We start from the raw sequence: 26,869 nt of genomic DNA, 5'->3' as shown, positions 1-26,869 counted from the left end.
CGGGATGCCCCTCAGCCGCCCCGCAAAGTGATACAGCTGGGCGGCGGAGGGACAAAGAGTGCGCGGGCATCGGACCCGCTGCCCGCGATCGGTGCCCACCGATCGCGGGCCCATGGCACCCTTGGCACGGCCGTGGTACTGCCGTGCCAATCGGTGCCATGGTTTTAAAAATCGGGACTTTACGGCCGTTTTTACGAACGGCCAGACCAGGTGTGTTTGCCGTTCGTAAAAACAGCCGTAAAGGGCTTGGAACTCGGCCCATCGGACAGCTGAGAATCGCTGCTGGCCGTAAAAAAAACGGCGGCAGCGATTCGTATCGGGAGTCGGGCGTGGGGGGGGGGGGGGGGGGAGAATAGCGGGAGGGCGTCGGACTAGCGTGGCCGTAAAATTGTACGAGCCACGCTATTCTCCGCACCGTCGTGAGTGCGGAGAATTGCGCCCGGGATCTTTGCGCTATGAAGCCTACAATGTATATGAAATTCCGACATTCATCACAGTGCTCAATAAAGATAACAGTGCAAAAGGGCAAAAATCAATGGAAACAAAGTAATTCAGAGAGGACGGCCCCTGCCCATGGAAGAAATATAAGAAATCTGTATGTCAAGGAAGGACAAAATGATATCTTCAGAATAACAGCTGCTAGAGATAGGTTAAAATAGGTTAAAAAAAGATGTAGAAAATATACATATTATAGAAAAATTGAAACATAGAAAATATGAGCAGGTGTGTGCCATTCGATCCTTAAAGCCTGCTCTGCCATTCATGGCTGATCATCCAACTCTGTAACCTGTTAAAAACAAATTACTGCCGATGCTTGAATGTTTTGGTTTCCCTGGGTTTCTGTTGCTATGACTCATCTTTCATTCTCACTCCACAGCAAAAATATTTCCCACTTTCTCTGCCTGTTAGCTTTGACAAAGAGTCATTGGACTCGAAACGTTAGCTCTTTTCTCCCCCTACAAATGCTGCCAGACCTGCTGAGATTTTCCCGCATTTTCTCTTTCGTTTCAGTAACCTGTTCCCACTTCCTCCATATCCTTTGAACCTTTTAGCCATTAGGGCAATCTGACATCTTCTTCAAAATGTCAAATGTTTTGGCCTCAACTATTTCCTGTGGTAGTGACTTTCACAGGCTCACCACTCTCTGGGTGAAGAAATGTCTCCTCCCTATAGTCCTAAATAATGTACTGTGCATCTTTAGACTGCGACCGCTGCTTCTGAACTCTCCCGCCACATGGAGCATCCTTCCTGCACCACTCTGTCCTGTTAGAATTTTATGCGTTTCTATTACCCCACTCATTCTTCTAAACTCCAGCGAATATAATCCTAACTGACTTTATTTCTCCCCATACGTTAGTCCTGTAATCCCAAGGATCAGTCTGCTGAACCTTTGTTGCAGTCCTTCTATAACAAGAACATCCTTTTCACAGTAACTTCATTGAAGTCTACTCGTGACAATAAGCGATTTTCATTTCATTTCATTTCTACATCCTTCCTCAGGTAAAGAGACCAGAACTTCACACACTATTTCAGGTGCGGTCTCATCAAAGTCCTGTATAATTGCAGCACGACATCCCTGCTCCTGAACTCGAATCCTCTCATTATGAAGGCCGTCCTACCTTGTGGCCTTCTTTACTGCCTGCCACACCTGCATGCTTATTTTCAGCGACTAATGTACAAGAACACTCATCTCATTGCACATTCCCCTCTCTCAATCTACAGCCATTCAAATAATCTACCTCCCTGTTTTAGCTACCAAAGTGGATGACTTCACATTTATACACATTATACTACAACTGCCATGCATTTACCCACCCACTCAACTTATCCAAATCACACTGAAGCGTCACTCACTCTCCCACCCAGCCTTGTGTCATCTGCAAATCTGGAGGTATTTGTTTAGTTCCCTCATCTAAATCATTATTATATATATTGTGGATAGTTGGGTGCCTAGCAATGATTCCTGCGGTACCTGACTAGTCACTGTCTGCCATTTTTGAAAAGCACCCTGGGTGGGATTCTCCGTAGCCCAACGGCGAAATCGCAATCACCGATTGGGCGGAGAATGAATTTCCATGCTGAAATTGGGGCCGGCGGTGGTTAGACGTGTTCCGCCCCTTCCAAACTGGCGGCATTGTGACGCGCGTTGCGCGCCGTTTCAACAACATTGGCGCATCGTTGGCCATCCCACCTGCGATGCTCCATCCCCAATGGGCTGAGTTCCCGATGGCATGGGCCACGTGTGATCTCAGTGGTTGGGAATCCGGATTGTCATACTCAGCCGAGATCTGTGCCGCTGGCCGGGGGGGGGGGGGGGGGGGGGGGGGGGGGGGGGGGGGGGGGTTCTGCTAGTGCTGGGGGGACTAGTGGGCTGTGGGGTCGCGGGTTGGGTTCGTGCATGGCCAGCGTGATATACGACCACCACCACTGCAGTAGTGCGCATGTGCGGCCAGGGACCCTGCCATTCTCTGGCCCTTTCCGGCCGGTCACGGGCAGCGGGAGCTGCAAGCCCCTCACCGGAATCAGTGAATCGACCGGAATCGACTTTATTGTGAATGCTCCATCCGTTAAAACCTTAAACTTGTCTTTTTAACATTCCTTCCCCCATTCCCATTATTTTTCACTGTGTCCCTGTTTGATTCTGGACCTTGAGCTCAGCCTATCACTCTTCTCATTTCCCTTTCTGCTTTTGTTATTGTTCATGTTTCCCCCTTCTCTGACTCCCTGCATAGGTTCCCATCCCCCTGCCATTTTAGTTTAAACCCTCCAAAACGCTGTAGCAAATACTCCCCCTAGGACATCAGCCCCAGTCCTTCCCAGGTATAACCTATCCAGTTTGTACAAGTCTCCCCTCCCCCAGAACCGATCCCAAAGTCCAAGGAATCTGAAACCCTCCCTCTCGCACCATCTCTTCAGTCACGTATTCATCTGATGTATCCTGCTGTTTCTGCTCTCACTAGCATGTGGCACTGGTAGTAATCCTGACATCACTACTTTTGAGGTCCTGCTTTTCAACTTGCTTCCTCATTCTCTCTATTTTGCTTTTAAGACCTCATCCCTTTTTTTTTACTTTTGTAGCAATGTGTACCACTGGCTGTTCACCCACAGGTATCAGAGTGAAGTTGTAAAGATTATAGGTGAAGACTTGTAGAAAGTGAGTAGTTTGAAGTACCTGGGGTCAGTGGTAGCAGAAGATGGAAGTGTAGAAATGGAAATTAAGCAACATATTAGCTGCAGTTGGAATAATGGGAGAAATGCAGTGGAGCGTGATACTAAAAATGTATCACTGAAAGGAAGAATCTGCAATACTGTTGTGAGATCAATCTTGTTATAGTGTGCACAAACGTGGGTAACGTCAAGAAAGAGAGGAATAATGACTGGATACTGAGATGAATGTGGGGAGTAATGAGAAAGGACAAAATCAAGAACCAGCACACCAAGAGATCATTGATGATTGTGGGAGTATGGAAGAAAGTAGCTTAGAAATTATTGAAATGGTATGGTCATCTGTTGCAGAGCGAGTGCGGGAACGTGGTGAGGCACGTAGGTGGTGATGCGAATGCTAAGAAGAAGCATAAGACCTAAGACCAGATAGAAAGTTTCAGTGGGAAAGGACTTTCACGCAGTGGAATTGCAAGATTGATTGGAGGCGATGAAAGTGGGTGATCAACCAGTATTGTGGCGACTCCACAGTACAATTGAAGAAGATGGAAGAAGACCATACTTTAGGAAATATGTAGAGGCCTTGGAGAGCATGCAGAGATTTATCAGGACAGAACCAGGGATGAGGGACTTTTGTGGAGATATTAAAGAAGCTGGGATTGTTCTTGAGCAGCTCATAGGAAATTAATAGACATTCAAAATCATGAAATGTTTTGATAGAGCAAGTAGGGAGAACAATTTCCTCGGGCAATAGATTTTAAATTGTCCAAAGAACTAGAGAGGAATGAGAGAAACAGAACTATTAAGATTTGTAGCACCTACCTGAAGGGTGGTCGGAATTTGAAGAGGCAATCAGAATCGTATTTTAAGAGAACTAATTGGCATGATAATGAGGAAAAAAACTGAGGTGTTGGGCTAATTGAACAGCTCTTTCAAAGAGTCTGCACACCCATGATAGGTCAAATGACCTCTTCTGTGATTTTCTTTCTCTAATTCACACCATCATGAACTGGTACATGAACAGCGGTTCAAGAAGAAGGCCTACCAGTTCCTTCTGAAGAGCAACTAGAAATGGACAATAAATGCATGTCTTTCCATTGATGCCTGCATTGCAAGAATAAAGTAATAAATGACGTTTGTCAAATGGTATCTTCCCTTCTGGCTGTCAAGGAGCATGATGACTAATTTAATGAAAATAATAATGATCTACTGATATTGACAATTGAAGATTGCAATCAAATTGAAATTGGTCGAGACCAGTACAACCAGCTAGTGAAAGAAAGAATTGCCAAATTATATTTACTGAGGCATTCTGCATGAACAGCCTCTTCCAATTTACTGCACAGTAGCAAAGACAATCATAAAGCAAATGCTGCAGCTTAAATTACTGAAGTGACCATATTATTTTTGAGACGTAGATTGTCTTCATTCTGTCCTGAGTAAATTAAGTACATGTCGGAAATTAATCACAAAAAGTTAGCATGCAGGAACAGCAAGTAATTTATTGTAAGGTGGAATGGAATATAAAAGGAAGGACATTGTGCAACAGCTGTACAAGGCATTGGTGATATGTGCAGTTTTGGATCCAATGGGCAAACAGCCTACTTCTGCTCCTATTTTTTTTATTATTTTATGCTCTTATGAAACAAAGCACATTTTGAAATAATTAGGAAACGTGAAACTTGAAAATCAGAAGTTATTTTGTCGATGTCAGAATCCTCGGCTATGCGTGCAATGATGTATACTTTGAGCTTGGAGAGGAAACATTTTTCATGCCATGTGTTTGTCCTGTGTGTTAAACTGAAAGAATAGATGTCATCTAAGATGTATGGCACTGATTACCTGATTGAGCATTCCAACAAGGAGCAGCATGGACCAGAAGCACAAATTGGAAAGAAATTTTTTGATCTCAGCAATGGATATAAATGAGACACTTCAGGTAGAAGATTTCTTGACCATTGCTCACAGTGAACTCAAGAAGTAGCTAAGTACTGAACAAGCCCTTATGTCCCTTAGTTAGACTGAATACAAAACAACCACAGCAAAATGCCTAAAAAATGTAAAATAATTTCTGTTAATGAAAATAAAACATAATTGTTCAACTGTGTATTGAAGGAATTGTAAAAGCTAGAGTCACACGTCAGCCAACATTGGTAAGGACAGCAGGTTTTCGTCCCTAACTGCTAATAACAGATCAATCTGACAGCTTTTTTCTTCATGAAATGAGATTTGCACTCTTGTTTGCTGGATTATTAGTCTAGTAATGTAATCCCTAAAGCAGGGGTGGGCAAACTTTTCCGTGCAAGGGCCACATTCAGAAATTCACAATTTTAAAGGGCCGCATAGTATATTAAGTAAAATAATTAATATTTAAAATAGCCAAAATAAAAGGTTTTTAAAGAAAAAAAAAGCAATTAATTTTTATTAATTAATATTTTAAAGTAGAAACTTTACATGAAACACATTTATTTGAAAAACAAAGTAACTCAGTTTAAAGAAAAAAAAGCAATTAATTTTTATTAATTAATATTTTAAAGTAGAAACTTCACATGAAACACATGTTGTGCCGAGCAATGATCACCCTACTCAAGTCAACGTGTCCACCCTATACCAGTAACCCAACATCCTTAAATTTAAACCTTAAATTTAAAAAAAAAATTTTTTTTTTTAATTTTAAATTTTTTTTATGACTTGACCTTGGTGGGCCGCATAAAGACCTTTGCATAAAGACCGCATGCGGCCCGCGGGCCGTAGTTTGCCCACCCCTGCCCTAAAGTATTCTATCATCATACTGATTCATTGGGCATCGTGGCACCAAAATATCATTTTAATATTGAATAATTAATTATAGAATGAGATTTGAGTCTTATCTGTCAGTTATGTGTTTCTCTAATTATATGCAGCAACATTTTCCTGCATGGCGTATATTGCTGAAAAAAACAAATCTTTGACATATCTCTTTTTTCAGCAATTCTCAAGTTCTGTATTACAAAATGAATACATGCTGTATATCTAGTTCCTTTTAGTTCTGATTGATGTCAAAGCTTTATTTATATGCCAAATGGGGATCTTGTTGTTTAACTAATAATTATGTAGATATAGACTTTCAGCATATTTGTAATCTACATATTGGAAGTATTTCTTCCTCTTAATTCCTTGTAAAGTTTTCAGAAAAACCTCCTTAATGTTGCCGAATGTTTTATAAATTAACCAAAATTTGTAAAACAATGCATCCCAAAATGGCTGTTCTTTCTGTGAAAGATTTTCCATTCCAAAGATTCCAACATGGGCAACAAAAAAAGTTGGAGAAATATCAAGTACAATACAATATCAGATTGCATTTGTTTCTGTTTGTTAGTATGAGTGTGCGTGATAAGGAAGGGCAACGCACTGCCCGTGTTGCTGAAAATCCAGAGACATTTCATTTGCAAAATTATTTGATTTCTTCCTCGCATGCTATTTATTACTCGACCACAGACTTGCATAAAAATGACAATGGCGGGATTCTCCTGTACCCGGCAGGCCGGGAGGTCCCGGTGGGACTGAGTGGCGTGAACCACTCCGGCGTCGGCCCGCCCCAAAGGTGCAGAATCCTCCGCACCTTCAGGGGCTAGGCCGGCGGCGGAGAGGTTTGCGCCCCGCCGGCCGGCGTGGAAGGCCTTTGGTGCCACGCCAGCCGGGGCCGAAGGGATTCCGCCAGCCGCTGCGAGTCCGCGCATACGCGGGAGCGTCAGCGGCTGCTGATGTCATCCCCGCGCATGCGCAGGGTGGGAGGGTTCACCTACGCATCCGCCATTGCGGAGGCTGACACGGCCGACGCGTAGGAAAAGAGTGCCCCCCATGGCACAGGCCTGCCCGCAGTTCGGTGGGCCCCAATCGCGGGCCAGGCCACCGTGGGGGCACCCCCCGGGGCCAGATCGCCCCGCGCCCCCCCAGGACCCCGGAGCCTGCCCACGCCGCCAGGTTGCGCCGGTAAGGGACCTGGTCTGATCTACTTCGGCGAGACTGGGAAAGAACCAGCGCGGGTCGGAGAACCGCCGGGGGAGCCGCTGCGAGCAGCCGCTGACCGGCACGATTCCCGCCCGTTACCGAATCTCCAGTGCGGGAGAATTTGGCGGACGGCGGGGGCAGGATTCACACTGCCCCCCCCCCCCCCCCCCCCCGGCGATTCTCCGACCCGGCAGGGGGTCGGAGAATCCCGCCCGTTATGACTGGGATGAGTGGTGTATGCACATTATCTAGCCTCACCAAAATGACCTATTTTTTACCTTCTCCACTGGTACACAGAAGAAAAGAGACTTTAATTAGGCTTCTTTCAAAAAAATCAGAACGATTATTTAGTATAAAACAAGTTGCAAGAATTGGTTAGCACACAACTGAACTCTGGAAGTATAATATCTATCTCGTCTTCCCAGCACGCTTTTATGTACATACACATTCATTCAAACAAAAAAATAAACAGAAGGGGACTGGAATCTCCATCGGTGAAATTGCGAAATGCGACGTGACACCGAAATGTGGCGGCGCTGGCCAAAATGCCATGCTCCGGTGCCTCAACAGCAGCGTCAATGAGTTATACTCTGCACATGCAGTAAATGCCGTTTGCATATTATTCGCGGCCTGACCCAGTATTCTTCAGGGTCTCTGCGATGCTCTGCCTTCGCCGGGGGGAATTGCCAATGGCGAGTTTCACTTGTGAAACAACACCGTGGCTGATGAGGACATAAAAACATAAGAACATAAGAACTAGGAGCAGGAGTAGGCCATCTGGCCCCTCGAGCCTGCTCCACCATTCAATGAGATCATGGCTGAGAGAGAGGAGGTAGGGCTTTAGGCAGGGCTGGCTGGGAGGCCCCCCGCCGGGCCAGGTGGCAAACCGAGGGGTAACCAGTGGTTGGGCCCTGGTGCTGGGGTGACCGCCGCCAGGGGCCCTAGTGTCCAGGCACGGACCGCCATTGTTGCAGCCTGCAAGGCAGCCATCTTGCTGCCCATCCCACTGACCATCCACCATGGCCCATGCTTGCGCAGAGTGACACCAATCATATGGGTACTTCCACCCCACCGCCCCTGCACGCCAGCCTCCATCACGCCAGCCCTCCTCCTCTACCAACTCTACCCCCCACCCACCCCCACTCAACCAGCCACCACTTGCAGCACGCGACTCACCCAAGGGCTACGCCACAGGTCTGGCCCGTGGGATAGAAGATGATGTAAACCCGCTCTGCAATGAGCTCCGGTGATGTCTGACTCCTGCCCACAGTAGCACATTCCACTGTCCACCTGGGTGATTCCATCACACAGTATCACTGAGTCCTTGGGGTGGCAGAGGTCAGGACAGTGAGTAAGGATTTTTCAGGATGGCAGCCGGTGACTAGTGGTGTGCCTCAGGGGTTTGTGCTGAGACCACAACTTTTCACAATATATATGAATGATCTGGAAGAAGGAACTGAAGGGTTTTGGGGAGAAGGCAGGAGAATGGGGATGAGAAAAATATCAGCCATGATTGAGTGGCGGAGTAGACTCGATGGGCCGATTCGACTAATTCTGCTCCTGTGTCTTGTGGACTCAGGAAGGGGTAATGAGATGGGCGTGAGACAACAGAGTGGTGAACACGACTGAACTGGGGACCCTAGGCCAAGCCCACCTCAACATCTTCCCATCCATACCCTCCCCCTGTGAGGCCAGGCAAGACTAGCCCATCCCACACCCTTCTGACAGAGCACCGAAGCAGGTTGTAATGATGTGAACATGTTTTAATGTGAACAAGCGAACATACAGCTTTGTTCCCTAGCCCCTATATGCTGCACCTGTGCCAACTTAACTGGTGTCTATCTTTCTGGCCTTACGGTGCCTAATGCTATGCCTCGGTGGATTCCCAGGTGTTACATCAGGAGGGGAGGCGGCCAGCTGGGTTTCCCGCCATGTGACCTGGGTCCGCTGTGGCGGCCATCTTCGGGGGCGACTAGGCCTTTATGGGCCCGGCTACTGCTCGGGGTGCCCCAGGTGGCATGCTGTCGCCTGTTCTGCCTTCTGCCCATCAGATGCGCCAGGGACAGGAGGTGGAGGGGGGGGGGGGGGGGGGGGGGGGGGGGGGTTAGTCTGAGGTGCTTAGGTGTTCCGGCACCTCCCCTGCAGGAGTTACAGGCATGGGCCCCATCACTTCCTTCTCCCTCGGGGTGCCCGATGGCCCCTAAGCTACTCCGTGGGATGGGGTTGCGAGCGGAGCTAACCCCTGAGGCTCCCCCACCACCTGGCGCTGCCAGTCCTGGAGGTCCGTACCTGTCCTGACCAGGGTCTGCCTGGTCATGCCCATGGAGTACTGGGAGTGGACAACCTCCCTCTGGGGCTGCGTCATGTCACACTGTGACTGTGCCACCACTTCCGGGGTCTGTGCCACATCAGCCAGTGACTGCGCTACCTCTCTCAGGGTCTGCCACATCTGCCAGTGTCTGGACAATGCAGCCGATGCCTGCACCCATGACTGGGCCACGCTCTGTCCTGGTGCAATGTCCATGTGGCCCTGGTACATGACTGCCTGTGACAGGGCAGCCCTCTCCTGGGCCTAAACCACCGCACACACATAGTTCCACAAGCCCTGAAAATCTTGACCCATGGCCGAAACATTTGCCCCCAGGCCTCCACAGCGGATGCCACCCGTGGGGTGTTGGCCTGGGTGGCACGCATGGTCGACACCGCCTCCTGCTCCTGCAGGTGGTTGGACTCCTCCAACTGCACCTGAAGGCACTGGATGGTTATCAACATCCTCTCATGTTATCCCTGGCTCTGAGACTGCATCTCCACTGTAGATGTGACAACTCATTCCAGAAGCCCGAAACCTGTCCAGACGGCAGCTGGTCCCGTCCCTGGGGTCGGTCCGCCCTTCAACCATCTGTCTCCTCGGGTGTTCCTACTTCCACCTGATGTACCGCAAAGCGTGTGAGGTGCGCACCAGATAGTGCCACAGGAGCCTCGGGTGACTGTCTGTGAAGTTTGCATTTTCTCCCCATGCCTGTGTGTGTTTCCTCCAGGTGCTCCGGTTTCCTCCCGCAGCCAAAGATGTGCAGGTTAAGTCGATTGGCCATGCTAAATTGCCCCTTAGTGTCCAAAAGGTTAGGTTGGGTTACTGGATCACGGGGATAGAGTGGAGGTGTGGGCTTAGGTAGGGTACTCTTTCCAATGGCTGGTGCAGACTCAATGGGCCAAATGGCCTTCTAAAAAAATGGGATGGCACGGTGGCTAGCACTGCTGCCACACAGTTCCAGAGTCCCGGGTTCAATTGCGGCCTTGGGTGATTGTCTGTGTGGAGTTTGAACTTTCTCCCCGTATTTACTTGGGATTCCTCCGGGTGCTCTGGTTTCCTCTCACAGTCCAAAGATGTGCAGGTTAGTTGGATTGACCGTGCTAAAATTGCCCTTTAGTGCCAAAGAAAGGTTAGGTGGGGTTAGGGGGATAGGGTGGAGGCGTGGGCTTAACATAGAACATAGAACAGTACAGCACAGAACAGGCCCTTCGGCCCTCGATGTTGTGCCGAACAATGATCACCCCACTTAAACCCACGTAACCCGTATACCCGTAACCCAACAATCCCCCCATTAACCTTACACTACGAGCAATTTAGCATGGCCAATCCACCTAACCCGCACATCTTTGGACTGTGGGAGGAAACCGGAGCACCCGGAGGAAACCCACGCACACACGGGGAGGACGTGCAGACTCCACACAGACAGTGACCCAGCCGGGAATCGAACCTGGGACCCTGGAGCTGTGAAGCATTGATGCTAACCACCATGCTACCGTGAGGCTTAAGTAGGTTGTTCTTTCCAAGGGCCGGGGCACACTCGATGGGCTGAATGGCTTCTTGCATTGTAAATTCTATGATTCTATAAAGTGCCCAACTGAGATGAGTGACTCTGGGATGATGGAGGGTGTTGGAGACAACTGTGGTGGGAAGTCAGGGTCGTCCCCGGACTGGTGCACTGGAGAGTTTCAGGCTGGGGGTCAAGGGCTCCCGTCACTGTCCGTATCCTCCTTCTCCTTGCTGTTTTCCTCCTTGAGTTGTGGCTGGGATAGGGGACGTGGCACACCAGCGGGACCTGCCTAATCGCAGGACATCCTGCAAGACACACGGCAAGAAGCATAATTGGAACACGGGTTGAGGTGGCGGGTGGTGGTGATGATGGAGGGTGGGGTTGGTGGTGTTGGTAGTGGTGGAGGAGGTGTGCTGGGATGCTTGTGGTGGAGGGAGCAGTGTGGGGAGGGTGTGTGGGTGGTGGTGATGGCGGGGGCGGTGTGGGAGGGGGTGTGGGGATGGTGGATACACATATGCCATGGGGAACCACAAGTCAGCAAGGTCTCACTTGTTCGGCGGATGTCGACCTCTGACTCGGTGACTGCCCTCTCTCCAGGACCAGCGATCAGGGGCAGTGCCTGCTGCTCTGCTGCGATGACTGACCACAGATCCAGTGGTCCCCATCTGGTCTTTTTCCTCTCACGGTGCGGTGGTCGTGGGCTGAGCTCTACTGGGTACTCGGGGGGGGGGGTGGGGGGGGGGGGGGGGAAGAGAGAGAGAGAGAGAGAGAGAGAGAGAGAGAGAGAGAGAGACAGAAAACGCAGTGTTGGACAGTCGGGCACATGCAGCATAGCGGGTGTGCAGCTGGTGGCCTTCGTCGCCAGAGCACCCGGCCACCAGTATGGATGCTAGTAGATGGTGCAGGATGGCGGTTCAATCACCTTCCGGGGCTGGAGGGGTGGGGTTAGGGGTGTGTGGGTCGGGCGTTAGTGCCAGAATACAATACTGCCTACTCACCCTCGCTGCCATGAGGAGGTTGGTTAGTTTCTTATGGCACTGCTGGCCAGTCCTGGCGGTGTTGCCCATGATGTTCACGGCATCTCCCACCTGCGCCCAGGACTGGTGAAAGGTGGCGGGTGCCAATCTCCTCCCCATCCCGGTTCGGTGAAATGTGGTGGCACTCTTCTTGCTGCCATCAGGTTGGCTGGGATGGTGTGAGTGGGAAATGGAGTGCTTATATGCAGCCTCTCTAGTGTCAATACCCACTCCGGCGAATCAGACACCGTTTTTCATTGGAATAGGCCCTGTTCGACGTGGTGCCGATGCTAGCCCATTAATGGTTGCTGAATTGCTCTCGGAGCGACGCCAATTTTCCTGTCGTAGAACACCACCGATTCAGTCTTGCCGTCAAAACTTATTTTTTGAAACAAGGAATCCAACCAAGGGTCTCTCTGCAGAGGTGGGCTTTAGAGCGTAGGCATTTTAAAATAAAGGATAAAGCTTGCAGGGTCTTGACACTGCCAATCTGGATGTATGGACATTCTCGCCAGAGGAACTTCGCGTAGAAGAAAATATAGGCTGGATCAATTCTTCTTGTCTCAGTTTTGCAGGTCCAAATGCTGACAAGTTACACTTAGATGAAGGTTTTCTGGCAGCAGGTTGAGAAACACACACAATTTCAGGTAAAGCAGAGAGAGAGTCTGGTAGAGTAACCTTCCTTTCTCTGCCTGTACCCCAACCAGTCTGACTTCAAAACCTGAAAGTTGACTCTGCTGGGTTATTTCCAGTAAATCATTACCCTTTGTCTTTCAGTTTTCCTCCTTTAATTAAAATGATTGCAGTTCAAAACAAACAAACAGATCTTCATCAACTATCATGCAGGTCAGGTGATTTCTTAGAAGAAGGCAGGTTTGCTCACAATCCAAGGTGAACATAGAACATAGAACATACAACATAGAACAGTACAGCACAGAACAGGCCCTTCGGCCCTCAATGTTGTGCCGAGCAATGATCACCCTACTCAAACTTGTAACCTTTTAAACAAAACCTCCAGGTCAGCATCCAAGTGTCCCCATAATGCAATGATTTTCCCATATTAAAAAAAAATTCTTCTGAAAGATAATTTTCCCAACAAAGATAATCTCTGAACGAACCCCAGTGCCTGGTATCAGCGAGAGTAGAAATAGGAAGATAGGAAGGATAAATGCATGACTTAATACAGAATCTTGGAGCAATAGAATCATTCCTGAGAGAGCTTGCACCTCAGCGGGACAGGGACCAAGGTCCTCATGAGCAGGTTCACTACTGTGGTTGGGAGATTTAGGTTTTGAACTGAATTGGAAGGGGAGCGGGCACCAGCACACAGAAGGACAAAAGAGGAGTATGATGCATAAATTAATGAAAGTTATAGATAAAATATTAGATAAAAGCAGACTAAGAAGGACTACGAAGAATAAAAAGACCGGTTTAGAATGCATGTATGCAAACAAACTAAGTGTAGCCATGTTGGAATATGAAACAGTGGCAGTAATGGAAATTTGGCTTAAAAATGGACAGGACTGGGTTCTTCATAGTCAAACATACAAGTGTTTATAAAAGATCGGGAAGGAAGAAAAGGAACATCAACCGGTTGAAGAGGATAAAAGCACTCTTTATTTTTCAAGAAATCACTGAATACATTTGCACAAAATTAAATCGCAAAACTTTTGAGAGTACAGACAAAAGTCCTTGAGATTTGAGAGAGTAAAAGAAAAGGTTTCAAAATAAAACTAATTTCCACAAAGATTTAAAAAGTAATTTTCACGGATGCTTCAAGAATCTCAGAAGGCTAAAATTCTTCTAATAATCAGTCATATGGATCACATTCTTAAGGAAATTCTTAACTATGGTTTAGCCCCTTATTTACTTTCATTGGTTCTAATTCTCAGCTGAGACCCGCCTTGATTTGTTCAGGAAAGTGTCAGTCACTTAACAGGTGATTGGTTCACTAAACATTAATCACTTACTCCAAATTAATTACCCTTACCCTGACATCGCATGGTTCTCAGGCATTCTGTCCCACGGTTAACCTCCTTACGTCATGTCTAGTCTCAGCTCATACCATTGTTACGAGATTGTTGCAAATTCGTTGAATATACCCTTGTGTCGCTTCTCCAGACATATTTGTACAGCAAATCTTTTGTAAAAGTTGTCAGCATCTATAGACAATCATGGTCAGGTTTCAATAGTTCAGACAATTTTTTATAACTTGATCATATTTCTGCAGATTCAGTAATTTTTCAAGAATCATTTTATTTTCCAGTATATTTTAGCTGCTTCTCTTAAAGCACCCCATAAATAATTGTTGAATCCAATAGATTGAGCCCAGAAAATTCTCATTCAGCCCCGCAAGTTGCCCCCGGACTCTTCAACGGCGAGGTCCCGCCGGCTCAGAGCATGTTAGAATGGCGCCGGTGGGACTCAGGTTTTTTTACGGCTGCTTGGCCCATTCAGGCCGGAGAATCGCGGGGTGGCCGCTTGGAGTGGCCCCCGACCGGCACCGTGCTGACCATGGCGCTCCCAATGGCGCAGATTCTCCGCTCTTGTGTTGGGGCAGCGTGGCGCGATTCGCGCGCCCCCCCGGCGATTCTGCGACCCGGCGTGGGGTCGGAGAATCCCGCCCATTGAATCTACTTGAACAGGCTACTGGATCTTACTTTAATGTTTAATGTAAATGACAGCTCCTCTAGCTCCTCAGCCTATATCATGGCCTGGAATGTTTTTCCTTGCCCTTCTTTAGAGGATCTGAGGTGAACGGAGATGGAGTATTGCCGAATCCCTGATTCAATATTAGTTTCCTTGAGATCTCTGGCATGCTGACCTCTTCCTCTACTGTGAATACTGACACAAAAGGCAGGATTCTCTGTTTGGGCGACTGTTCTCCTGCCGGAAGTGAATTGCTTCTGGTTTCCCTCTGGCACTGAAAGTGGTACCCAGAAGCAATTCACTCTTCCTTGCCATGCACATTTATGCATGGCTAGGAGCTCAGGGGATTCCGTTCCAAATCCCACTATCTGGCTGCCATTTTGAACACACAGCGAGAATCCTGGCCCCTCCGCTGAGAGTAGGGGCATCGTCCCTTCCCACCATGGAAATTGCTGGGTCACCCCCCCCCCCCCCCCCCCACCCCAACTGCATGCACGCATGAGAGTGACTCGACCCTTACCCCCACCAGAAACCTCCTCCCTCCCGCCAGAGATGTGAATTTGGCTTTCTATGAAGGAACAGCTCTGCTTTCTGCACCTTTGTCTGAGGCAGCAGGTGTAAGTGAAAAAACAGTGATTTTTCCGTGTTTCTGTCTGGAATGCTTTTTAACTTGCAGGAAGGGGTGACTAATTGGGCTGGAGAGGGGTCTCTGATATGGGGGGGTCTTTGATGGAATTGGCAGGATCCGTGTTGCGAAGGGGGCCCTTCAATGGACCTTGGTGGTACCTATGTTAAATACTCATCTCCAAAGGGCAGCACAGTGGCGCAGTGGTTAGCACTGTGGCCTCACGGAGCCGAGGTCCCAGATTTGATACCGGGTCTCGGTCACTGTCTGTGTGGAGTTTGCACTTTCTCCTCATGTTTGCATGAGTTTCGCCCCCCAAATGATGTGCAGGGTATGTTGGATTGGCCATGCTAAATTGCCCCTTAATAAGAAAAAAATTAATTGGGGATTCTAAATTTATTTTTAAAAATACTCATTTCCTTCGCCCACCGCAAGGTCCACTGCATCAGGCCACGCTGGCAACTACCTGCACCAATCCATGTCCGTTTGATTCCCGGCCGAGAGGGCGGAGCATCACTGAGGTGTGGAGAATCCGGTATCCAGCCTGTTTAGAGAATGCAAATGGGTTGAAATTACTCATTTGCATCCTCCTGCCGGCATGGGGCGCTGGTCTCCATGCCACCACCTGCGGGTCATCAGAGCGAGATTCTCCGCATTGGGAACTCTGCTATTGTCAGCGGGCGACGGAGAAGCCCGGCCAAAGTATTTATCCAGGATGCCCGCCCTTTCCTTACTTTCATCAGCAATATCCGTTGTATTGGTTTACAATGGCTCACATTATTACAGACCAAGCAATTTTAATTCATTTAGTTGGGAAAAAAAGGTTTTTGACATTGATATCCCTTGCACGTTCTTGACATACTCCTTTCGTGACCCGTTAGTACTTTTCCACCCTTTATTGTTCTTTGTGTCTTTCCCATTCTCCCTGAATTGTTTTTTTCATTTTATATACATTTTCTTTGAGTTCTGTGTTGTCTCTTATCTCTTTAGTCGTCTATGGCTGTGTGTGTGTTTTGACAAGCAAGGCTATTAGGAGTGTAAACTGGTTACATTTTTTATGAAATTATTTTTTGAAGACTTGCTCTGCTTGTATGTTATTTTGCGATTGGATTAATTTGTCCATTTTACTGAGGACTGTCTCTGTCTCATCACAGTGAAGTCAACGTTATCGAAACCTATTAGATAAATGTTTACATAAAGTTAAGCTATTAACAAATTCTGGTTCATTACTGAATCTAATATGGCACACCCCCTTGTTAATTCAAGGACATATTGCTGCAGAAAACTATCCGGTCACATTCAAAAGTTCACTATCTTTCTGACATGCACAAGCCTGCTTATCTCAATCTATAAGAACGTTAAAAATTCCTCATTAAGGCCACTCTGTCTTTGCTACATACCTATCGGCATTTATGCAGTTTACCACTTCGGAGCTGCTACCATGGGGATTATATGCAACTCCCAGTCTAGTCTTCAATTCCTTTTCTATTTCTTAATTCTACCTATAAGGTCTATATGCCTGATTGCCACTTGTTAGATTGTCTTTTGTTAGATTGTCTTTTATAATTTTAATAGGTTTCAACCTTAATCATTAAGACACGTCCGCCTTTACCATTTTACCTATTTTCTGTAGATCTTATAACCGGCCGTGTTAAGTTTTCAGTTCTGACAGTCTTGAAGCCATGTCTCAGTAATGGTCAGCATATCGTATCTTTCAAGTGGAGTTCATGCATGGAGTTCATTCAAGTGGTTCATTATGCTTAGTGTCTTTGTATAAGAAAGGTATAAGAAGGCGCACACCCTAAACTGTCCCTCTGCTCTAATATTTTGCTCAGATTTTTTTATTTCTCTCTCCTGGTTTAATTACTTCACATCTTTTAGTTTTCCTCTTACCTGTAAGGCCTAAAGCACAATTGCTTGTTGTTGTTCTACTTGCTTTCCCTTTTTGTTTGTTTTCAAACTATTATTCATCTATATACTACCTTGTCTGCCTCACACCTCTTGACCCCCACCCCCCCCATTTAAAGTACCTATGTACATCCCATTCCCCATTTCTCCTTTACACTTGAATACGAATCCCAGCCAGTTCAGGGGGTGCACATTCTGATGGAACCCCCCCCCCCCCCCCCCCCCCCCCCCCCCGCCACCTGCTCTTTCCCACATCATTCCTTCAAGCAGTATTTACTTTCTTAATTTGCTTATTCCGCGATAATCTTCACATGGCTCAGGTAATAATCCCCAAAAAAAATCCTTGAAGCTCTGCACTTTGGCTCCATGTTCCTGGTGTGATGTTCAATGGGATTGATCTGTGTTTGATTATGCTAGTGATGCACGATCAATAACTCCCGAAGCGAGATTGTAGGACAATTGAAGGCTTCTTTGAACTAATGTTTCCCCAGCAGTGCAGGTACAGAATGCAGCAGCTAGGGAAACACAGACTCTTATACTCCGCCTTACTGGGCGGAACCAGCAGGCAGGCTTCACCAATGATCTTACAGTATCAGGTACCTGCAACACCAATGATCTTACAGCATCAGGTACCTCCAACCTAGGTACCGTAATACCCCTAATACCGACTATCACACTCACCCCCTGTTAAAAAAAGAGTCCGGCGGAGGTGATTGTCTCGCGTTATACAGTGGTGGAGGTTATGGCGGTACCCGTCGGTGGTACAGTGTTTTGCCTTTTTCATGTCACACAAATTATTTACAGGTATTTTTCATAATGAAGCTGTTAGTCGATCGGGGGCCCTGGTCGTCCTCTGTGATCGTCGCAGTTTCGGCGGTGATGCAGGCGCCGACTTGGGCATCCGTGACTCCGGGAGCGTGGCTTCTTCAGCTTCAGTGGAAGGACCGATCCCCCTAGGAAGGGGCAGCTGTGGGGTGCGCCGGTGGGAGGGTGGGTGGGGCTGGTGAGGGGGGTGTGGGTGGGGATCCAGAGGGCGCCAGGTCCCGGAAGAATACAGTATCCTGCCGGCCGTCGGGGTACGCCACATAGGCATACTGAGGGTTTGCATGAAGGTGGTGTACCCTCTCAACCAATGGGTCTGACTTGTGTGCCCGCACGTGTTTCCGGAGCAGAATGGGTCCAGGAGCTGCCAGCCAGGTTGGGAGCGAGGTACTGGAGGAGGACGTCCTAGGGAAGACAAGGAGATGTTCATGAGATGTTTCGTTGGTCGAGGTACACAATAGTGATCGAATGGAGTGGAGTGCATCAGGGAGGACCTCCTGCCAGCAGGAGACTGGGAGATTCCTGGACCGGAAGGCCAGTAGGACGGTCTTCCAGACCGTTCCGTTCTCCCTCTCCACCTGCCCATTTCCCCGGGGGTTATAACTGGTCGTCCTGCTTGAGGCAATGCCCTGGCTGAGCAGGAATTGATGCAGTTCGTCGCTCACGAAGGAGGATCCCCTATCGCTGTGGACGTAGACGGGGAAACCGAACAGGGTAAAGATGCTGTGGAGGGCTTTAATGACAGTGGTAGCGGTCATGTCGGGACTGGGGATGGCAAACGGGAACCGGGAGTACTCGTTAATCACGTTCAGGAAGTACATGTTGCGGTCGGTGGAGGGAAGGGGCCCTTTGAAGTCCATGCTGAGGTGTTCAAAGGGACGGGAAGCCTTCACCAGGTGCGCTTTCTCTGGCCGGTAGAAGTGCGGCTTGCACTCCATGCAGATTTGGCAGTTCCTGGTGACGGTCCTGACCTCCTCGATGGAGTAGGGTAGGTTGCGGGTTTTGATAAAATGGAAGAAATGAGTGACCCCCGGGTGGCAGAAGTCATCGTGGAGGGTCTGGAGTTGGTCCACTTGTGCGTTGGCACATGTGCCGCGGGATAGGGCATCAGGAGGCTCGCTTAACTTCCTGGAACGATACAAGATCTCGTAGTTGTAGATGGAGAGCTCGATACTCCACCGTAAGATCTTATCATTCTTTATCTTGCCTCACTGTGCATTATCGAACATGAAAGCTACTGACCGTTGGTCAGTGAGGAGCATGAATCTCCTGCCGGCCAGGTAATGCCTCCAATGCCGCACAGCTTCTACTATGGCTTGGGCCTCCTTTTCAACGGAGGAATGGCGGATTTCGGAGGCATGAAGTGTGCGTGAGAAGAATGCCACGGGCCTGCCCGCTTGGTTGAGTGTGGCCACCAGAGCTACATCGGATGCGTCTCTCTCGACTTGGAAGGGAAGGGATTAATCGATTGCGTGTATTGTGGCCTTTGCGATGTCTGCCTTTATGCGCCCTAGTGGGCGGGCCTTGTCCGCATAATTGGGGACCCACTGGGCGTAATATGAAAAAAACCCCAGGCAACGTTTCAGGGCCTTGGAGCAACGTGGGAGGGGGAACTCCATGAGGGGGCGCATGCGTTCGGGGTCGGGGCCTATGACTCAATCCTGCACTACGTAGCCGAGGATGGCTAGACGATCGGTGCTGAATATGCATTTCTCCTTGTTATAGGTCAGGTTAAGGAGACTGGCGGTATGGAGAAATTTGCGGAGGTTGGTGTCGTGGTCCTGCTGGTCGTGGCCGCAGATGGTGATGTTGTTGAGGTAAGGAATTGTGGCCCGCAAACTGTACCGGTCAACCATTCGGTCCATCTCCCGTTGGAAGACTGAGACCCCATTTGCGACACCGAAGGGAACCCTTAGGACGTGGTAGAGCCGCCCCATCTGCTTCGAATGCAGTGTACTTGCGATCATCCAGGCAAATGGGGAGCTGGTGGTAGGCGGATTTGAGTTCCACCATGGAAAATACCTTGTATTGTGCAATCTGATTGACCAAATCAGATATGCGGGGGAGAGGGTACGTGTCGAGCTGCGTATACCTGTCGATGGTCTGACTATAATCGATGACCATCCTGTGCTTATTCCCAGTCTTTACAGCCACTAGTTGAGCTCTCCAAGGACTGTTGCTAGCCTCGATAATACCTTCCTTCAGTAACTGCTGGACTTCCGACCTAATGGAGGTCCGGTCCTGGGCATTGTACCGTTTGCTCCTGGTGGCGACGGGTTTACAATCAGGGGTGAGGTTTGCAAAAAGGGAAGGCGGGTCAACCTTGAGGGTCGCGAGACTGCAGGCAGTGAAGGGGGGGGGGGGGGGGTATAGGGCCGCCACATTTAAAGGTTAAGCTCTGGAGGTTAAATCGCAAGTCCAATTCCAGGAGTGTGGCAGCGCCGAGGTGAGGGAGGACGTAGAGCCGGAATTTCTTAAACTCTCTTCCCTGGACTGTGAGGTTAGCTATGCAGTACCTCTTGATCTCTACAGAGTGAGAGACCCGGAGATTCTGTGGTTAACTGGGTGTATAGGGAGGGAGCAGCACCTTACCGTGTTGGGGTGTTTAAAGCTCTCTGTGCTCCCGGAGTCGATCAGGCAGGATGTCTTGTGTCCGTTGATGAGTACAGTCGTCGTAGCGGTCGAAAGAGTTCGGGGCCGAGACTGGTCCAGAGTTACCGAGGCGAGTCGTGGCGGAAGCTGATGGGATTCCTCGGGCGGTGTGCGGTCATCCGAATCGGGGTCTTGAGACTCCAGCCAAGATGGCGGCACCCACGGGTCGCACATGGCCGGGGGTGGGCATGATGGCGGCGCCCATGTATCGCACGTGGTCTTTGGGGAACAAGATGGGTCCACAGTGGCTCGCTGGATCGAAGATGGCGGCGCCCATGGCCTGCACGTTGCCTGCGATGAGAGTAATGGCGGCGGCCCCTGTTCGCCCCCGGAGACAGCGGCGACTGCCCAGGCCTGGCATACCGCCACAAAATGCCCCTTTTTTCCACAGCCCTTGCAAGTTGCGGAGCGGGCCGGGCAGCGTTGCCGGGGGTGCTTGGCTTGCCCGCAAAAATAACATTGGGGCCCCCCGGGGCTGTCTGGCAGCCGCACGGCACACGCTTGTGGAGGGTTGGGGGATGCGTCGGAATCGGCTGCGGGTGGGGTCCACGCTGCCCATGGGGCTGCTGCGCGGTCGGGCACATACGCTCGGGCGTAGCGGGAGGCTATGTCTAAGGAGCTTGAGAGGACCCGTGCCTCCTTGAGATTTAGCGTCCCTTTTTCCAGCAGCCTCTGGCGGATCTGAGAAGACAGCATACCTGCAACGAAGGCGTCAGGATTAAAAGTTCGGTGTGGTCGTTGGCTGAAACTTGTGTACATTCACAGTTCCTACCTAGTACCAGCAGTGCGTGGTAGAATTCGTCTGGCGATTCCCCCGGAATTTGTCGTCTGATAGCTAGGCGATGTCGGGGGTAAACCTGCTTTACTGGGCGGATGTAGTGTCCTTTCAACAGGGTCATCGCGGCCTCGAAACCGTCCACGTCTTCGATGAGCATGTAGATTTCTGGGCTCACCCTTGAGTGGAGAATGTGCAGTTTCTGGTCCTCCGTGAGTGTAGTTGTGGCCATCCTGATGTATCCGTTGAAACACGCCAGCCAGTGTTTAAAGGTCGCCGCTGAGTTTGCCGCGTGGGGGCTAAGTTGCAGACACTCCGACTTGATGCGGAACTCCATTCTTCAAATCTAGTTCAATAAATTGATGCACGATCAATAACTCCCGAAGCGAGATTGTAGGACAATTGAAGGCTTTATTGAACTAGATGTTTCCCCCAGCAGCGCAGGTACAGAATGCAGCAGCTAGGGAAACACAGACTCTTATACTCCGCCTTACTGGGCGGAACCAGCAGGCAGGCTTCACCAATGATCTTACAGTATCAGGTACCTGCAACACCAATGATCTTACAGCATCAGGTACCTCCAACCTAGGTACCGTAATACCCCTAATACCGACTACCACACTCACCCCCTGTTAAAAAAAGATCAGCCATGATCTCATTGAATGGCGGAGCAGGCTCGAGGGGCCAGATGGCCTACTCCTGCTCCTAGTTCTTATGTTCTTATGTTCTTAACTCAGCCCATACTACCTCAGTATTCGGGTCCTCATCAAATGTCCTCTCAGCCACCGTAATACTGTCCTTGACTAACAATGCCACCCCTCTCCCTCTCTTACCACCTTCCCTGAGCTTACTGAAATATCTAAACCCCGGCACCTGCAACAACCATTCCTCGCCCTGCTCTATCCATGTCTCCGAAAGGGCCACAACATCAAAGTCCCAGGTACTAACCCATGCCGCAAGCTCACCCACCTTATTCCGGATGCTCCTGGCATTGAAGTAGACACACTTTAAACCACCTTCCTTCCTGCCGGTACACTCCTGCAACTTTGAAACCTTACTCATGACCTCACTACTCTCAGCTTCTTGTGTACTGGAGCTATAATTCAGGTTCCCAATCCCCTGCTGAACTAGTTTAAACCCTCCCGAAGGGCATTAGCAAACCTCCCCCCGAGGATATTAGTGCCCCTCTGGTCCAGGTGTAGACCATCCCGTTTGTAGAAGTCCCACCTACCCCAGCATGAGCCCCAATTGTCCAGGAATCTGAAACCCTCCCTCCTGCACCATCCATGCAGCCACGTATTCAACTCCCCTCTCTCCCTATACCTCGACTCGCTAGCACGTGGCACGGGTAACAACCCAGAGATAATAACTCTGTTTGTTCTAGCTCTAAGTTTCCACCCTAGCTCCCTGAATTCCTGCCTTACATCCCTATCCCTTTTCCTACCTATGTCGTTGGTACCTATGTGGACCACGACTTGGGGCTGCTCCCCCTCCCCCTTAAGGATCCCGAAAACACGATCTGAGACATCGCTGACGCTGGCACCTGGGAGGCAACACGCCAACCGGGAATCTCTCTTGTTCCCACAGAATCTCCTATCTATCCCCCTAACTATGGAGTCTCCAATGACTAATGTTCTATTCCTTTCCCCCCTTCCCTTCTGAGCAACAGGGACAGACTCTGTGCCAGAGACCTGTACCCCATGGCTGACCCCTGGTAAGTCCCCCCCCCCCAACAGTATCCAAAGCGGTATACCTGTTACTAAGGGGAACGACCACAGGGGATCCCTGTACTGACTGCTTACTCCCAGCCCCTCTCACCGTCACCCATCTATCTTTATTCTTTGGCGTAACTACCTCCCTGAAGCTTCTATCTATGACCCCCTCTGCCTCCCGAATGATCCGAAGTTCATCCAGCTCCAGTTCCCTAACACGGTTTTTGAGGAGCTGGAGTTGGGTGCACTTCCCACAGATGAAATCAGCAGGGACACTGACGGCGTCCCTCACCCCAAACATTCTGCAGGAGGAGCATTGTACTGCCTTCCCTGACATCACCTCTAGATTTAAAAAAAACACGAAAAAGAAAAAGAAAGAAGAGCTTACCTGATATTCCCTCAAACCCTTAGGTTAGAGGAGGTGGAAGGGTGGGGGACACTGCAAGTGTAGTGTCTCGGGTTTATCAACCACCCGACTTGTTACAGGCACTCACCTTCCCGACAGGCCCCTGCTCCCGCCGAAAATCCGGAGACCGCTCCCGCTGGAAGGTAAGCAGATTTAAAGGCACTCACTCACCTTCCTGACAGGCCCCTGCTCCCACCGAGAATCCGGAGGCTGCTCCCGCTGAAAGGTTAGCAAATTTAAAGGCACTCACTCACCTTCACGACAGGCCCCTGCTCCCGCTTCCCAACGACCGTGGTTTTTTTTTTTGGTTAGAGGAGGAGGTAGGGGGGGGGAAACACTGAGGAAGTGTTTCGGGTTTAATTGTCACTTGACAACAGCCCCTCCACAAACCACCTTCAAATTAGGCTGACCGCACTGCACGTATGCAAATTTCCCCGGAACAGCCAATCAGTAGCTCTGCTCTGCTGCCCTCTGCTGGATGTTTTAAAGTGTTGCAAATAAACCTGTTATCAATTTGGAACTAATATCCTCCATGCATTTCTGAGATAAATCGGACATATAAATGGCGGACAAAACCAGAGGATGTGTAACAACATTTGGCAAACAGGATGGTTGAGAAGTTTCTTTTACTCGCTCTAGAACCATTTATTTCATTGGCAGACAATCCTCCCATGTCCTGGGCATGATGGTTCGGGGTTCAGAACCTACTTGCTCATTTTGGGGTTCAAAACCTACTTGCTCACTACAGAAATGGATAGTCTGAATGTAGCAGAGATCCATAAGGGAACAATATTCAAGCAGCTCTTAGAAGATGTGTCTGTTTGATATAGCAATAAATGCTCTTGAAAAGTACTTCAGGTTAAAGAAAAGTGTGATGATCAAATGGTATGCGTTCCACCAGAGATGCCAGGGAAATGGTGAGCAATGTTGTGGCAATTGGGTTTATACATATAAATTTAGTACACCATCCAATTAACTAATTCCTGACCAATTAATTGAAATGACTTAAGTTCCATTAATTTGGAAAGTGGCCTCAAGGAGGGTGATTATTTAACCTTGTAAAAAGGCATGATATTGGCAGCCCAAATCGAATCTGGTATATTAATTTTGAAGACGTTACACAGCAACACACCCTTAGAAACAGAGTCACAAACACAGCTTGCCCAATCAGCTCAATTGCAAGGAATATGGACAAGGATACCTCACAAATATCCACATCAGATGCCCCATCATGGTCAGACACTTTCAAACCTGTGCCTACGTTGTGGACATGCTCACTGTGTCGCAATGCCATGTCCAGCTTGAGGGGAAAAATACAACTCGTGCTCAAAGGAAAGCCATTTTGCATTCAAGAAAAATACTTCATCAGGTCAACAAGTAGAAGAATGACTTGTATATGCCACTACTTAAGGTAAAACACAAGATCATTTTAAAGACTACTCAGTTGAGATTGCAGACATCTCAGTGTCACTTTTATTGATGTTGAGCAAAAGTATCTTTTTTTGAGTATTTTTCGCATATTTTTTCACTGCTGCAATAGGCACTTTAAAGTTTATGATGACTCTGTTACAGTTTTGGGAATGTTACTTACTGGATTTTGGGAGATCATAGGTAACATCATGCTCCTCGCGTTGACACATCAATTCTACCAGTTTCACAAAATTACAGTTGTAATTTGCAATCCATGCCGAAGTGCCCCAGGAGCTAAAACAACAAGAAGAGTATTATTGTGTGAATCACATCACCTTGGAAGTCAAATCTAGCCATTGAATGATGGAAAAATGGGGATCTTAGACCATGGGCTGGATTCTCCACACCCCAACGGCGAAATTGAGGCCGGTGCCGGGGCGGAGGATCCATTTCCCCGCATGGAATTTGGACTGGCGCCGGTTCCCCGATTCTCCGGACATTGAAAAGGCTGATCCCCTACCTGCAGCCATTGCTGGAGGCCCGCCCCGCCATACTCTGCGCCCGACTGGCTGAAGTCCCGACGGCGTGGACCACTCATGGTCCTGGCGGTCGGGATCCTAGCGTCCTCGGCTGCCATGGTTGGGGGCGGCCCAATAGCTGGGCAGGGGGGGCCTCAGCACAGGGCTAAAACACTGGCTTTGAAAGCAGACCAAGGCAGGCCAGCAGCACTGGTCAATTCCCGTACCAGCCTCCCCGAACAGGCGCTGGAATGAGGCGACTTGGGGCTTTTCACAGTAACTTCATTTGAAGCCTACTTGTGACAATAAGCGATTTTCATTTCTTTTGATTTCATATGGGCCCAGGGTATTTTGGGGCGGGCGGTCAGGGTCAGGTGCGCAGCCGATCGAGGGCACTATGTTTAATGTCAAGCTCCACGTTCTGAATCCACCATGGAACACGGCGCGGCCGCTGGAGGCTACAGTTGTGTGCATGCACGGCCTCTGACCCGGAAGTCCGAGGGACCGTATCTGCAGCAAAAGTTGCTAGTTTTACGATGATTCACTGCTTGCCCCTGCAGGGCTATGACTATGTGGCCCTTTCACAGCAGTTTTTCTGGCGTGAAAGACCACAGTGTTTACAACGGCATGGGGACATAGTCCCAAAAACAGATAATCCAGCCCTATGTATAACCTTATATGGGTCATTAAAGCTGTCATTGAAGACAAATGTTTACTTTCTACATTCTAACAACTGTTCACATCATTTCATGAATCCACAAAGCTTGATCTGTGATGGCGCTATCTTCAGATACTTATAGAAGAATAAAGGCAAAGGCGGAATTTAATGGATAAGTTTAAGTTCATTTGTGGCAGGTTTTGCAGGGAGCTCCCTGCTGCCTCTGCCGGCAAGTTCCTTGCAGCTATCAAATGACACTTACTGCGGAATTCTTTGATCGCACACGCCTGGCAACCGGAAATTCCCGCCCATGGTCAAAGATGGTTCCTGTCCGTGGCAATCTTGTGGCGGGCGCAGCCAAAAAATCCAGCCCTTTGTAATTTTTCTCGGCCCTGGGGAGTTTCTCTCTGGTTTAGCCACACTTAAGAGCGCAGGATTTACTGGCTGTTCATGCAGCAGGAAAATCTAGTACCATGCCAGCGTGCGGGTTACCCGGCGATGAGGGGTGCAGTGAATCCCATTGACAACGGGTAAATCCTGCTGGAGGCCGCCTCTGCCACCGAAAAACACGTGGCGGGTGGTCGGTAAATCCCGCCCAGAAAAAGTTTCCGTGCTGGGGGTTGAATTCCGTGATCAGGCCGTCAATTTGAAAGGGTTTCCCGATCTTTAAATGAGCTTGTGGGTTCCCCACACATGGGCAATGTCACCCCCCACATGAGCATTTTACTCCCCCACCCCCCTCCTCCAA

The 26,869-nt window shown here is 49.0% G+C and overlaps 1 protein-coding gene across 1 annotated transcript in view; it reads left to right on the top strand.

The window, feature by feature from the left end:
• Positions 1-26,869, top strand: part of gabrb2a (gamma-aminobutyric acid type A receptor subunit beta2a) — a 414,196-nt gene that overhangs the window by 95,143 nt on the left and 292,184 nt on the right. The gene's annotated exons all lie outside the window — the stretch shown is intronic.

This window comes from Scyliorhinus canicula, chromosome 4 (genome assembly GCF_902713615.1).
Source record: "Scyliorhinus canicula chromosome 4, sScyCan1.1, whole genome shotgun sequence".
Lineage (NCBI taxonomy): Eukaryota > Metazoa > Chordata > Chondrichthyes > Carcharhiniformes > Scyliorhinidae > Scyliorhinus > Scyliorhinus canicula.
The sequence above is the reverse complement of the archived record's forward strand: the minus strand, read 5'-3'. Positions and strand labels throughout refer to the sequence as shown.